This window comes from Rhinopithecus roxellana, chromosome 2 (genome assembly GCF_007565055.1).
Source record: "Rhinopithecus roxellana isolate Shanxi Qingling chromosome 2, ASM756505v1, whole genome shotgun sequence".
In the NCBI taxonomy this organism is placed as follows: domain Eukaryota; kingdom Metazoa; phylum Chordata; class Mammalia; order Primates; family Cercopithecidae; genus Rhinopithecus; species Rhinopithecus roxellana.
Window position 1 is genome coordinate 130537304 of NC_044550.1, and position 15538 is coordinate 130552841.

Below are 15538 nucleotides of genomic sequence, written 5' to 3' on the forward strand. Positions count from 1 at the left end.
GATGTGGCAGCCGGAGCGCTAACCTGGGGGGGAGACATGGCAGCCAGAGCGCTAACGGGGCGGGGGGAGACGTGGCAGCCGGAGCGCTAACGGGGGGCGGGAGGGGAGACGTGGCAGCCGGAGCGCTAACCTGGGCGGGGAGACGTGGCAGCTGGAGCGCTAACCTGGGGCGGGGAGACGTGGCAGCCGGAGCGCTAACCTTGGGGGGGGGAGACGTGGCAGCCTGGAGCGCTAACCTGGGGTGGGGAGACGTGGCAGCCGGAGCGCTAACCTGGGGGAGGAGACGTGGCAGCCGGAGCGCTAACGGGGCGGGGGGAGACGTGGCAGCCGGAGCGCTAACCTGGGGGGGAGACGTGGCAGCCGGAGCGCTAACCTGGGTGGGGAGACGTGGCAGCCAGAGCGCTAACCTGGGGGCGGGGAGACGTGGCAGCCGGAGCGCTAACGGGGGAGGGGAGACGTGGCAGCCAGAGCGCTAACCTGGGGGCGGGGAGACGTGGCAGCCGGAGCGCTAACGGGGGAGGGGAGACGTGGCAGCCGGAGCGCTAACTGGGGGGGGTTGGCAGCCGGAGCGCTAACCTGGGTGGGGGGGGGAGACGTGGCAGCCGGAGCGCTAACCTGGGCGGGGAGACGTGGCAGCCAGAGCGCTAACCTGGGGGGGAGACTTGGCAGCCGGAGCGCTAACCTGGGGGGGGAGACGTGGCAGCCGGAGCGCTAACCTGGGGGGGGAGACGTGGCAGCCGGCGCGCTAACCTGGGGGGAGACGTGGCAGCCGGAGCGCTAACGGGGCGGGGGGAGACGTGGCAGCCGGAACGCTAACGGGGGGGGGGGGAAACGTGGCAGCCGGAGCGCTAACCTGGCGGGGGGGAGACGTTGCAGCCGGAACGCTAACCGGGGCGGGGGGAGACGTGGCAGCCGGAGCGCTAACGGCGGGGGGGAGACGTTGCAGCGGGGGAGACGTGGCAGCCGGAGCGCTAACGGGGGGGGGGAGACGTGGCAGCCGGAGCGCTAACGGGGGGCGGGGAGACGTGGCAGCCGGAGCGCTAACCTGGAGGGGAGACGTGGCAGCCGGAGCGCTAACCTGGGGGGGGAGACGTGGCAGCCGGAGCGCTAACGGCGGCGGGGGGAGACGTGGCAGCTGGAGCGCTAACCTGGGTGGGGAGACGTGGCAGCCGGAGCGCTAACGGGGGGGGGAGACGTGGCAGCCGGAGCGCTAACGGGTGGGGGGAGACGTGGCAGCCGGAGCGCTAACCTGGAGGGGGAGACGTGGCAGCCGGAGCACTAACGGGCGGGGGAGACGTGGCAGCCGGAGCGCTAACGGTGGGGGGGAAGACGTGGCAGCCAGAGCGCTAACGTTGGGGGGGGGAGACGTGGCAGCCGGAGCGCTAACCTGGAGGGGGAGACGTGGCAGCCGGAGCGCTAACGGGGGGAGACGTGGCAGCCGGAGCGCTAACGGCGGGGGGGGAGACGTGGCAGCCGGAGCGCTAACCTGGAGGGGGAGACGTGGCAGCCGGAGCGCTAACGGGGGTGGGGGGAGACGTGGCAGCCGGAGCGCTAACCTGGAGGGGGAGACGTGGCAGCCGGAGCGCTAACGGGGGGGAGGGGGAGACGTGGCAGCCGGAGCGCTAACCTGGAGGGGGAGACGTGGCTTTGTGTGCCTGGCGAACCCCCACGCTGGGGCGTAGCGGAAGCGTGTGGACCAGCACTGAAGCCCCGCGGAGGCACCCGTGCGTGTGCGTGGGGAGGGCATAAAGATTTTCCGGGGGTGACGTTGGAGCCGGGCGGAGAGCGAGCAGGAGGGACAGGGAAGGCTGAGGCCCCAGATCTGGCTCTGCTGAGGGCCCTGGCTGAGCGGGTGATGGTGACGGCCTGGAAGCTGCGCCCAGATCCTCGGAGAAGGTGCGGACCTCGGCCTTTCTCCTAGACCGCGCGTAGGGGGTTGGGCCGGCCGGGCTCTGGCTGGGGCTTCCGCAGAGCAGCGCAGCGTTTGACACGGTGAGGGCTGGTTCGGGGGAGCTGACGGGGACCCCAGCCGGGAGCCTTCACCTTCGCCCCTGTCCTTTCTCCACCGCCGTCATGGCTGCCTGGAGCCTGCAGCCGGGATCTTCGTGCTGCCTGCTGCGTGAGAAGCCAGGGGACAGGCCTTGGTGACTTTAAACCAAACAGTGACACCTCGGACAGCTGTGTGGCGGAGAGGAGCCACGGTGCCTGAGGGACAGAGCGCTCCCTGGGCCGCCTTCACGCGAGCAGCAGGGGCGGCCACGCTTCCAGGGGTTTCACCTGCATCGGGGTGTCAGGAAAATCAGCTTCCGCACGTGCCCACCGCCGGCTCCAGCAGGGGCACTGAGGCCAGTCCTGGGAGGAAAACACCAGCGAGGATGCCACCATGAGGTTGGGAGCCTTCTTTGTACCAGGGGAAGGGAAGGGGAAGTTATCTTGGGGACTTGGGGTCTTTATTCTTTGGGGGAATGGAAACAGCTTTGCTTTTCTTCTGATTGAGGCAAAACTCATTAAAGAGTAAGGCTTTTTGGAAGCGGGTCACCGCGGCTGGGCTCTGGACCCCTCTCCTCTGTGCCTCACTGTCCTCAGCTGCAGAATGAAGGCGGCAGGAGTTGATGCCCCCGGGATGCTGAGAGCAGGTTTCTAAGTCTGTAAAGCATGTGGCACAGTGCCGAATACATGGTCACCATTCAGTAACTATGCTAGCAATCATGGGAAAATAATACTTGCTCATTGTAGAAAATACAGGAAAACCTGCAGAAAAAAACACCGTTATTCCACCACCGCCCCCATTTCCACTCTGGGAGAGGTCTTCCATCAGTGTAGACAAAGTCCACAGCAGATTGATAGTGTAGACGACTCTGCTGGGGCTGGGGACCTGGCTTCCTTGCCAGCCACAGGGCCTCTGTAAAGGCCTGCCTCGCGGGGTTGTCGAAGTTCAGGGACACCTGCCTGTCAGAGGCATTGGAACCAGAGCAACTCCATCTTGAATGGGGGCTGGGTAAAATGAGGCTGCGGCCTGCTGGGCCGCATTCCCAGGTTAGGCGTTCATAGTCACAGGGTGAGATAGCAGGTCGGCACAAGATGCAGGTCCCAAAGAGCTTGCTGATAAAACAGACTGAAAGAAGCCAGGGCCCGGCGCGGTGGCTCATGCCTGTAATCCCTGCACTTTGGGAGGCTGAGGCGGGTGGATCACTTGAGGCCAGGAGTTCGAGACCACCCTGGCCAAAATAGTGAACCCCGTCTCTAAATACAAATATTAGCCAGGTGTGGTGACGGACACCTGTGGTCCCAGCTACTTGGGAGGCTGAGGCAGGAGAACCCGGGAGGCGGAGGCTGCAGTGAGCCGACACCTGGGCAACAGAGCAAGACATCGTCTCAAAAAAAATAATAAAATAAAGAAGTAAATAAAGAAGCCGGGAAACCCACCAAAACCAGGATGGCATGAGAGTGACCTCTGGTCATCCTCACAGCTCATTATATGCTAATTATAATGCATTAACATGCTAAAAGACACTCCCACCAGCATCATGACAGTTGACAGATGCAACTTTCAGATGTTGCCATCTGAAAGTTACCCTATATGTTCTAAAAAGGGGTGGAACCCTCAGTTCTGGGAATTGCCCACCCCTTGCCCAGAAATCTCATGAGTAATCCACCACTTGTTTAGCATATAATCAAGGAATAACCATAAAAATGGGCAGCCAGCAGCCCTCGGGGCGGCTCTGCCCATGGAGTAGCCACTCTTTATTCCTTTACTTTCCTAATAAACGTGCTTTCCCTTTATGGATTTGCCTCGAATTCTTTCTTGAGCGAGATCCAAGGACCCTTTTTTGGGTACTTGTCCAGTAGCACTCCCTCCATCTTGCCTGCACAGAGCACATGGCTGAGGAGGAAACCAGATGGGGAGGGACCAGCACTGCAGGGCCAGGGCCCGGGGGCATCCTTCATATCCTGGGCTGGTGGCTAGGGAACCAATAAAGCCCTTTGTGTTTCTTTGTTTCTTTTCTTGGCTTACATTAGTCTGAGTTAAATTTCCCCACGCCCAAGTGAAAGCTGTGACTGAGAGAAATAGGAAAGCTAGGCCAGGATTTGTACACGGACCGGTTGGTAACTTGTTCGATTAACATGTTGAACATTGAGGCCGGGCGCGGTGGCTCAAGCCTGTAATCCCAGCACTTTGGGAGGCCGAGACGGGCGGATCACGAGGTCAGGAGATCGAGACCATCCTGGCTAACACGGTGAAACCCCGTCTCTACTAAAAATACAAAAAAACTAGCCGGGCGTGGTGGCGGGCGCCTGTAGTCCCAGCTACTCCGGAGGCTGAGGCAGGAGAATGGCGTAAACCCGGGAGGCGGAGCTTGCAGTGAGCTGAGATCCAGCCACTGCACTCCAGCCTGGGCCGCAGAGCGAGACTCCGTCTCAAAAAAAAAAAAAAAAAAAAAAAAAACATGTTGAACATTTCATTTTTCTCTTTCTTTCTGTTTATAAGGAAGCATATATGTATTGAAGAGAATTTTGAAATTAAGAAGAATAGTGCTCGCTTTGGCAGCATATATACTAAAACTGGAATGATACAGAGAAGATTAGTGTGGCCCCTGCACAAGGATGACGCACAAATCTGTGAAGTGTTCCATACAAAAATATGTTTAAAAAAACAAAAAACACAAAAGTTCATCTTTAATATTAACTGCCGTGCAAAGGCAATCCCTATCAACATTTTGTTTGATATTTATATAACTAATACAGTAATTTATTTCTTTCCATGTCATTTGGCTGCTTGATTTTTAAATTTTTTTTGAGGGTCTTGCTCTGTTGCCTAGGCTGGAGTGCAGTGGCATGATCTCAGCTCACTACAACCTTCATTCAAGTGATTCTTGTGCCTCAGCCTCCTGAGTAGCTGGGATTGCAGGCACCACCACCACACCGGCTAATTTTTTTTTTTTTTTTTTTTTTTTTTTAGTAGAGATGGGGTTTCATCATGTTGACCAGGCTGGTCTCGAACTCCTGGCCTTAAGTAATCTGCCCATCTAAGCCTCCCAAAGGATTACAGGTGTGAGCCACCGTGCCTGGCCTGCTTAATCTTTCATTACTTATTTCAGTCATCCATGATACTGTTAAATTATATTGGGTTTTCATTCAGTCTTCTGGCATATATTTCCCCAAATCCTTGGAGTCTTCAAAGTGATGAATGTCTTTTCTGTATGTTAATGAGGTGGCTGGTGGCTCCTAGACAGTTTCAGGATAGGAGGGGTCACCAGAAAGAAGGCAGGATTAGAAGGTTGGGACTCAGCCCTACCCTTGACCTCTGGGAAGGGAGAGGGGCTGATGGTTAAGCTGATCACCAATGGTTAATGATTAAATCATGCCTATGTGATGAAGCCTCCATAAAAACCCAAGAGGACAGGGTTCAGAGAGCTTCTGAGTATCCTGGAGGTTCCTAGAGGGTAGCGCACCTCCATTCTATGGGGGTAAAAGCTCCTGTGCTTGGGACCCTTCCAGAACTCTCCCTATGCATCTTCTCATCTGGCTGTTCATCTGTATCCTGTAAAATATGCCTTGTAAGAAACCAGTAAATGTGTTTCTCTGAGTTCTGTATGCTGATCTAGCAAATTAATTGAACCCAAGGAGGGGGCTGTGGGAGCCCCCAATGTTTAGCAGGTCAGTCAGAATCACAGGCACAATAACCAGGGGCTTGCAGTCGGCATTGGAAGTGGGGTTCAGTCTTGTGGGAACTGAGTCCTAGATTTGTGTGGTCAGACACTGTCTACAGGTAGATGCTGTCGGACTTGAATGGGAGGACACCCAGCTGGTGTCTGCTGCAGAACTGATTGCTTGCTTGTTGGTGGAGAGAAGTATTCTGTATTGATTCTTGAATGAGATTACAGGAAAAGGACACTGTGCTTTTCCCGTAGATCCTCAGGGCGGCTAAATATACATATTGAATAAGCTGTAGGAGGAGTTATGAATATTTTGAGAGGAGCAACACACCGGTGTGCAATTAGCTGCATGCCTCTTCATGGGTCACGTGTTCAAAAAATGTTGGGGTTAGTGTGATGGGAGGGTGGAGTTTCCCTCCCTCTGACGTCAAAAGGTTAAGCAGGGGACACAAGAACCCTCCCTGCATCTCCTCTGGAGAAGGCCACAGTCACTCCAGGGTCTGTGGTATCTTAACAGGAAGGGAAGCATTGTCCAGCCGTGGCCTCAGACGATTGGCTAAAGGCGATAGAAGAATGACTTGTCTGTTTCTTGGTTTCTAGAGCTGGTTTCTGTTTATTCTTTAGGAAGGCATCCTGGTTAAAGGTTATTAAGAAAGGGGCATACTGAGGCGAGTCTGACCTCCTGTCCTGTCACGGCCAGGAACTCAGTTTTTAAGGTTTCTCTGGGGTCTGCTAGACCAAGAAGGGGTCTGTTCAATTGCCAGGGGTTTTAGGATTTTATTATGTATCTCAAGGTAAAAGTAAACATCACGTTATACATTTTTTTTATCAAATAAAGCGCACTATGCACTCAAAACAGTGTTTGAACATTTTAAAGAATACATATTTTATACCTCTGTTAAATGAAAAACTTCAGCCAGATTAAATTTAAATCAGTATAATTGAGCAATGAACGAGTCACGAATTGGGAAGCCCCCAGAATCACAGCAGATTCAGAGACTCCAGGGATGCCTCGTGGTCAGAACTAATTTATAGACAAAAAAAGGGAAGTGATGTACAGAAATCGGAGGTGAGGTACAGAAACAGCTGGTTGGTTACAACGTGGCATTTGCCTTATTTGGACATGGTTTGAACTCTCAGCAGTGAATGAGTGAAGTATGGCTGCTGGGATTGGCCAAGACTCAAGTACTGTTACAGGTGCAGACTCCTAAGTTAGGGTTTCAATGTTGTCTACCTATTGTTAGGTTGCAGTTCGTCCACATGGACTCAAATAGAGAAGTATGGAGTCCTTCTCAGGCCATATTTAATTTGCTTTAACAATTCCACCCTTTTGGTCATTTTCTCAATTTTGAGAGATTGACCAAGACTTTAGTCATTGATATCACTGTCACCATCGTAAAGGTACTTATTTGGTCTTGAAACCCTCTGAGAGAAACAGTAGAACAGTGAGTTTTGCAAAGGTAGGAACAAGGACTGGGGGTACCTCCTTATGCTGGAACGTCCTGTTTATAGGAGAATGTGTTAGGATCTACGTGTTTCCTTAAAGTCTTAGTTTGATTATGTCACATTTAGCATGAGTGACTCCATTTTTGTTTGGCTTAGTCTGTTGGGACCTAGTGCATGAGCTCAGTCCAAAACAATGGCCTCCCATAATTTTATTGTAATAAATTCACTCTTTTTGTCCAGGTTCTCACTTAGGTGAGTGTGGGCGGCAAGCCACCCAGGTGCCAAGGCAAGAGACCAACGACACAATCCGTTCCAGTGTAATTAAAAAATATAGAGAGAATAAGAATAGTTATACTAGAAATAGATTATAGATATGATTATATATGAATATTATTAATCATTACTTTGTAGCATTACTCTTTATTCCAATGTTATAATAATATTTTTTCTACAATTATAACCTAGGAAAAACCAGGCCATACAGAGGTAGGAGCTGAAGGGACACAGTGAGAAGGGATCAGAACGCAAGTGTGAGCCCCCTGTCATGCCCGGACAGGGCCACTAGAGGGCTCTCTGGTCTAGCGGTAACGCCAGTGCCTGGGAAGGCAACCCTTACTTAGCAGACCAGGAAAGGGAGTCACCCTTTCCCCAGGGGAGTTAGAGAAGACTCTGCTCCACCACCTCTTGTGTAGGGCCTGACATCAGTCAAGCCCGTCCGCAGCCATCCGGAGGCCTAAACGTCTCCCTGTGATGCTGTGCTTCAGCGGTCATGCTCCTGTTTCACTTTTATGTTCCGCTCTGTACACCCGGCTCTGCCTTCTAGCAGAAGTCTTGATCCATGATCTTAGCAAAAGCTGTTCACATCAAGGATGCCATGTTCTGGAGAGAGACTTCCTTGGTTAACTTTACCTTAAAGATTCCAATGGGCGTACAGTTCCAGGAGTATGAGTGGACCCTTCTCAGTTGTGAGATTATGAACCCAAATTTCAAGATCCCGAGGTTTTGTTGCAGTGTGGGTGGCAAGGACAGTCTTTCTCTGATGTTCTCAGAAGATCTAGTCTTCAAGTTCTAGATTGCAAAGGATTTGACTGTCCTCAGTGAACCATCCTGGTTAACACGGTGAAACCCCGTCTCTACTAAAAATACACACACACACAAAAATTAGCCAGGCATGGTGGCAGGCGCCTGTAGTCCCAGCTATTCGGGAGGCTGAGGCAGGAGAATGGTGTGAACCCGGAAGGTGAAACTTGCAGTGAGCCAAGATCATGCCACTGCATTCCAACCTGGGTGACAGAACGAGATGCCATCTCAAAAAAAAAAAAAAAAAAGAAGAAAAGAAAAGAAAGCCAAGGAATAGAGAATGACTGACTACTCCATGGGCAGAGCAGCCCTGATGTGTGCTGGTTGGCTATTTTCATGGTTATTTCTTAATCATTCGCTAAACAAGGGAGTGGATTATTCATGAGTTTTCTGGCAAAGGGGTGGGCAATTCCCAGAACTGAGGGTTTCTCCCCTTTTTAGAACATATAGGGTAACTTCTAGGCAGGGCACAGTGGCTCATGCCTGTAATCCCAGCACTTTGGAAGGCTGAGGCGGGCAGATGACCTGCAGTCGGGAGTTTGAGACCAGCCTGACCAACATGAAGAAACCCCATCTCTACTACAAATAAATTAGCTGGGCCTGGTGGTGCATGTGCCTGTGGTCCCAGCTACTTGGGAGGCTGAGGCAGGAGAATTGCTTGAACCTGGGAGGCAGAGGTTGCGGTGAGCTGAGATCGCGCCACTGCACTCCAGCCTGGGCAACAAGAGTGAAACTCCATCTCAAAAAAAAGAACATATAGGGTAACTTCTATACTTTGCCATGGCATCAGTAAACTGTCATGGGGCTTGTGGGAGTGCCTTTTAGCATGTTAATGCATTATAATTAGTTTATCATGAGCTGTGAGAACGACCAGAGTTCCCTTTTATTGCCATCTAGGTTTTGGTGGGCTTTGGCTGGCTTCTTTACTGCGACCTGTTTTATCAGTAAGGTCTTTGTGACCTGTATCTTGTGCCGACCTCCTATCTCATTCTGTGACTAAGAATGCCTAGCCTCCTGGGAATGCGGCCCAGCAGGCCTCAGCCTCATTTTTCCCCACCCCCATTCAAGATGGAGTTGCTCTGGTTCCAATGCCTCTGACATATTAGCTGCATCATTTTACATTTCTTTTTTTTTTTTTTTCTTTCTGAGATGAGGTCTTGCTCTGTCACCCAGGCTGGAGTGCAGTGGTATGATCTTGGCTCACTGCAATCTCCACCTCCCAGGTTCCAGTGATTCTCTTGCCTCAGCCTCCCGAGTAGCTGGGACTACAGGCACCCACCCACACTGGGCTGATTTTTGTATTTTCAGTAGAGATGGGGTTGCCCCGTGTTGCCCAGGCTGGTCTCGAACTCCTGGGCTTAAGCAATACACCCGCGTTGGCCTCCCAAAGTGTTGGGATTACAAGCATGAAGCACCACACCCAGCTCATTTTACATTTCCACTTGTTAAATCCAACTGAAATCTGGCCTGAGAAAGCTTCTGTACTGCCATACTTGTGTCCTTGCAGATGAATCGTAACCTAGTATAGTAGGTAGGCAGACTGAAAACCTAACTTAGCAGTAGGCTTCTGTAACAACAGCTGTGTCTCAGCCAGTCCCTGCAGCCAGACCTCAACCACTCACAGGCAGCGAACTGTTCAAACCGTGTTCAGAGAGGGCGAATTCATCCGGCTGTTTCCGTACCTCACTTCTGCTTTCTGTGGCCACTTTCCCTTTTCTGTCCATACATTTGCTCTGACCACACAGCATCTCTGGAGTCTCCCTGAATCTGCTGTGATTCTGGGACCTGCACGATTTGTGAATTTTTTTTTTTTTTTTTTTTCTTGATCAGCTAAACTCTGTTCAATTCAATTTGTCTGAAGTTTTTAATATACCAACAGTTCACCAAGGTTCCAATTTCTCCACTTCCTCATAAATAAGTTATTTTAATGGCTTTTCAGTATTGAAATATTTGGAAGCATTAATGTTTCTACCAGCTTTCTATTGTTGGACATTGAGGTTTTTTTTTTTTTTTTTTTTTTTTTAAGATAGAGTATTGCTCCATCGCCCAGGTTGGAGTGCAGTGGCCTGATCTCAGCTCACTGTAGCCTTCACCTCCCGGGTTCAAGCGATTCTCCTGCCTCAGCCTCCTAAGTAGCTGGGATTACAGGTGCATGCGCCACCACACCAGGCTAATTTTTTATTTTTAGTAGAGATGTTGGTCAGGCTGGTCTCAAACTCCTGACCTCAGGTGGTCCACCTGACTCGGCCTCCCAAAATGCTGGGATTACAGGCCTGAGCCACTGTGCCCGGCCTCATCTTCTTGATATTAATGTTGCTTTAACATCTTTGTCCCTGTGTCTTTTTTTTTTTTTTGAGACAGAGTCTCATTCATTCTGTCACCCAGGCTGGAGTTCAGTGGCACCATCTTGGCTCACTGCAACCTCTGCCTCCTGGATTCAAGTGATTCTCCTGCGTCAGCCTCCTAAGTAGCTGTGTTCCTGTGTCTTTCGAAGGTTATTTAATACTTCCTTAGAGTAATGCCCTGTGCGTACATGCTAAATGTGATGAAATGGTTAAATCTTTTGAAAGACATTGCCAAGTTACTCTTCAGAAAAGGAATGTGAGGTCATAGCAATTTTAAGAAGCCCCCATTTCTGCATTTCCTTACTAATCTCGGTTGGTGTCTCTTCAGTCTTTCCTTACACTTTTCTTAGGTTTTTACTGAATCATGAATCTACTACATTTAAAAATTTTAAAGTATCTTTAGAAACAGGATCTCACTTTGTTGCCCAGGCTGGAGTGTGGTGGCATGATTATAGCTCCTCATACTCCTGGGCTCAAGTGATCCTCCCACCTGTGAACCCTCAAAATTTGAGAAAGGTCTCAGGTAATTTAGAAGTTTATTTTGCCAAGGTTGAGGGTGCACGCCCTCAACCCATGATGATATACGAGTTACAAAGAAATTATTTAGGCAGATACTGAGGGTAAGAAAGTCCTCGGTAAGGTTTTCTTTTCAATGAAAAGCAGCCCCCAATCAATTTTTTTTTTTCTAACAAAGAGCAGCCTGTAAAGTCAAGCTGCAGACACAGCCAGGCAAACTGGAAGCTTGCACAGGTGAATGCTGGCAGCTGTGCCAATAAGAAAAGGCTACCTGGGGCCAGGCAGGTCCAACACGGTGGCTCCATCCGGTGGCTCCATCTTCCCTTTCCTTGTCAACCATGTGCACAGTAAGGAGCAGGCAACATAGTTTCTGCTAAGTACAGACCAATTTGCATAATAAAAGACCAGGGTAGGGCGGCCAGCTTCTTTGCATGCTATGTAAACATCATGCGTGGTCCAACCAATCTTTGGGCCCTATGTAAATTAGACACTGCCTCCTCAAGCCTGTCTGTAAAATCCTGTCCACTCTGCCTCCGCTGGCTGAAAGACCCACTGGGGCACCCCTCTCTCTCTGTAGGAGAGAGCTATTCACTTTTCTCTTCCTTTTGCCTATTAAAACTCCACTCTTTTTTTTTTTTTTTTTTTTTTGAGATGGAGTCTCACTCTCGCCAGGCTGGAGTGCGGTGGCGCAATCTTGGCTCACTGCAAGCTCCGCCTCCTGGGTTCACGCCATTCTCCTGCCTCAGCCTCCCGGGTAGCTGGGATTACAGGCGCCCGCCACCACTCCTGGCTAATTTTTGGTATTTTTTTTAGTAGGGACGGAGTTTCACCATGTTAGCCAGGATGGTCTCGACTTCCTGACCTTGTGATCCGCCTGCCTTGGCCTCCCAAAGTGCTGGGATTACAGGTGTGAGCCACCGCACCCAGCCTAAAGTGCCAGTCTTAACCTCCCTCCATGTGTATCTGTGTTCTTGATTTCCTTGGCATGAGGTGGCAATGAACCTTGGGTATTACCCCAGAACCTTGGGTATTATGCTGCTTCAGTGACACAGCCTCAGGAAATCCTAATGACATGTGCCCAAGGTGGTCGGGGCACAGCTTGGTTTTATACATTTTCGGGGGACATGAGACATCAATTCGTATATGTAAGAAGTACGTTGGTTCTGTCCAGAAAGGTGGGGACAACTTGAAGCAGGGAAGGGGCTTCCAGGTCAGGTAGACAAATGGTTGCATTATTTTGAATCTCTGATAAGCCTTTCCAAAGGAGGCAATCAGGATATGCAGCTATCGACTGGGTGTGGTGGCTCATGCCTGTAATCCTAGCACTTTGGGAGGCTGAGATAGGTGGATCAGCTGAGGTCAGGAGTTCAAGAGCAGCCTGGCCAACATGGTGAAACCCTGTCTCTACTAAAAACACAAAAAATTAGCTGGGCATGGTGGTGGGTGCCTGTAATCCCAGCTACTCAGGAGGCTGAGGCGGGAGAATTGCTTGAACCCGGGAATAAGAGGTTGCAGTGAGCTGAGATGGTGCCATTGCACTCCAGCCTGGGCAACAAGAGTGAAATGCTGTCTCAGAAAAAAAAAAAAAAAAAAAGCCAGGCACGGTGGCTCACACCTGTAATCCCAGCACTTTGGGAGGCCCAGGCAGGCGGATCACGAAGCCAGGAGATTAAGACCATTCTGGCTAACACGGTGAAACCCCGTCTCTACTAAAAAATACAAAAAATTAGCTGGGCGTGGTGGCGGGCGCCTGTAGTCCCAACTACTTGGGAGGCTGAGGCAGGAGAATGGCGTGAACCCAGGAGGCGGAGCTTGCAGTGAGCCAAGATCGCACCACTGCACTCCAGCCTAGGCGACAGAGCAAGACTCTGTCAAAAAAAAAAAAAAAGAGAGAGAGAGAGAGAGAGAGAATATGCATCTATCTCAGTGAGCAGAGGGATGACTTTGAATGGAATGGGAGGCAGATTTGCCCTGAGCAGTTCCCAGCTTGAATTTTCCCCTTAGCGTCAGTGATTTGGGGAGCTCAAGGTATTTTCCTTTCACAAACGTCAGCCTCCCAAGCAGCTGGGACCACAAGTGTGTGCCACCACACATGGTTAATGTTTAATTTTTTATTTTTTTTGTAGGAATAGGGTCTCCTATGTTGTCCAGGCTGGTCTAAAACTCCTGAGCTCAAATGGTCCTCCCACCTCAGCCTGCCGAAATGCTGGGATTACAGGCATGAGCCAGCATGCCCAGCCTAGTCTTCTACTTTTATAAATTGCCAATTCAAAGTTCCCTCTCCAAAACCTCATGGTTTTCCCTGTTCTCATCCCCTACACCCTCCCTTCCCCTGGAGCACTCACCTGGCCTTGGAGGCCTGGTGTGAACCTGGAGTTCGATTCTAGGCATAGCATGTGATGAGCGCCCCCAGGTCAAACACCTCCCCTCTGCGGCCTGTGCTTCACCATCAGGGAAGGGAGACAGTGAGAAAGGTCTCCCTTCGGCTCATTCTTTGAAGTCTCAAACTTCATTTCTCCTATGGGCTGATTCTGAATTCAGTCCCTGTCCAACGTCCTGGCCCCTTTCTCTTCTGCTTGGCGTGTTGTTCATCATCACTGTGCCCTGCTGAGGATAAGCGCGGTTCTCTGGGCCTCTGCTTTATCATTAGAACAGACTCTTGCGGTTTCCCACGATGTTCCTTTCAGTTCTCACTTGGGAGATGAGCCATGAGGAAATCCTGTGTCGTGTGGTATGTGGGCTGTGCTTCTGCTTGACGTGAGGGCCAAGCAGCATTGCAAGCCCTGATTTTAAATAAGAAAGAACAGAGCTCTCCCACTGGGAGGAATGTCCCAGTCCAACCACACCTTTTACTAAAGAGGTCTTCCTGACCCTCCGACCCAGGCCAGGGGCGGGGGTCCTCCCTGGGGCTGGAGCCTTTAGTAGGGGATCCCAGACACTGCGTAGCCTTTGTGACATTCATAGTCTCATTATACAATCCCTGTAAGGGTCAGTTGAAGTAAGTGCTACAAAGGAAGGGAGGTGCTCAGTGGGAGGACTCTCTTTTATGTATTATATTTCTTTCAGGGGGAAAGGTATGGATCAGGGATCAGCAGAGGTGTTTCTGTCCCAAGGGAAAGAAAGTCAGCATGGCTTGGGAGTTGGGAGCAGCAAGACTGTGGCTCGAGATATCTTAAGACTAGTGGAGTACACCTTGCATGTTAAAACCCTTCCTCAGGGCTGCCTGGTTCCTGTAGGATGACAGAGATGGCCTAGCTCTGCATACTGCACCCCTAGGGGCTCAGAACAGTGCACATGTCAGTCTATCTGTCGGTGGCAGAGCCAGCCTTGGAGCAGGGGTACAGGGAGATCTCTGCGCTGGCCAGGCATGCAGAACATTCTGTTCGGTCCCACCGGACAGAGGCCCCATCTAGATGAGACCAGGCTGGTGGGGCAGGACAAGGACTCCTGGGAGCTGAAATGGCCTGGCAGATGCTTAGTGAGAGAGGGCTTCTTGAGACAGCACCATTTCTGGGGAGAGAGTCACCTGGGAGGGGTGAGGCCATGCTCTGGCTTGGAGGTGAAGGGAGGGACCACTGCAAGAAAGAATTAGAGACATGCCAGCCCTTGCTGTGTTGCCCAGGCTGGTCATGAACTCTTGGCCTCAAGCAATCCTCCCACCTCAGCCTCCCAAAGCGCTGGGATTACAGACATGAGCCCCTAAGCCGGCCAATAAAAGATGATTTTATGGAGGGGATGGTGGTGAAGGTAGGGTGGGTGGTATGAAATAATAAGAAATATATATTGGTGTGCACCCAGTTCCTGCCACAGAGCTCCTAAAATCCTGAGAATTTCCTGGGTGAGCATCTTTTGTTCTAATGAGGTGACTCTTGGTGGCTCCTGGATAGGAGCGAATCACCAGAAAGATCAAGCCAGAATTAGAAGCAGAAAGTGCTGGCTATAACACAGGAAAACTGTAACACAAATAATAAAGATGTTTGTTCTTTTTTTTTTTTTTTTTGAGATGGAGTCTCACTCTGTTCAGGCTGGAGTGCTGTGATGCAATCTCAGCTCACTGCAACCTCCGCCTCCCAGGTTCAAGCGATTCTCCTGCCTCAGCCTCCCAAGTAGCTGGAACAACAGGTGCACGCCATGACATCTGGCTAATTTTTGTATTTTTAGCAGAGACGGGGTTTCACCATATTAGCTAGGCTGGCCTTGAACTCCTGCCCTTGTGATCTGCCTGCCTCAAACTCCCAGAGTGCTGGGATTCAGGCATGAGCCACCGCACCTGGCCAAAAGACATTGTTCTTAGCAGAATCAACTAACTAACCAAATAAAAAAAAATCTAACCTAATTAAGAAAATAAAAATACACAAAAATTAATTTCAAGGGGAGAAAAATCATGTAAAGAGAGAAAGATGATGAATACTTTGCAGAAATTTATGAAAATAAACATAAAACTTGGATGAAATGCATTTCTAGGAAATGCATTTCTAGGAAAACATAATTTAT

At 50.7% G+C, this 15538-nt stretch overlaps 1 non-coding gene across 1 annotated transcript; it reads left to right on the forward strand.

The window, feature by feature from the left end:
• Positions 1-4533: 4533 nt before the first annotated feature.
• LOC115895834 lies at positions 4534-4640 on the forward strand. The gene has a single exon (XR_004055941.1). It is a non-coding gene; the product is annotated as a U6 spliceosomal RNA (small nuclear RNA).
• Positions 4641-15538: the final 10898 nt, after the last annotated feature.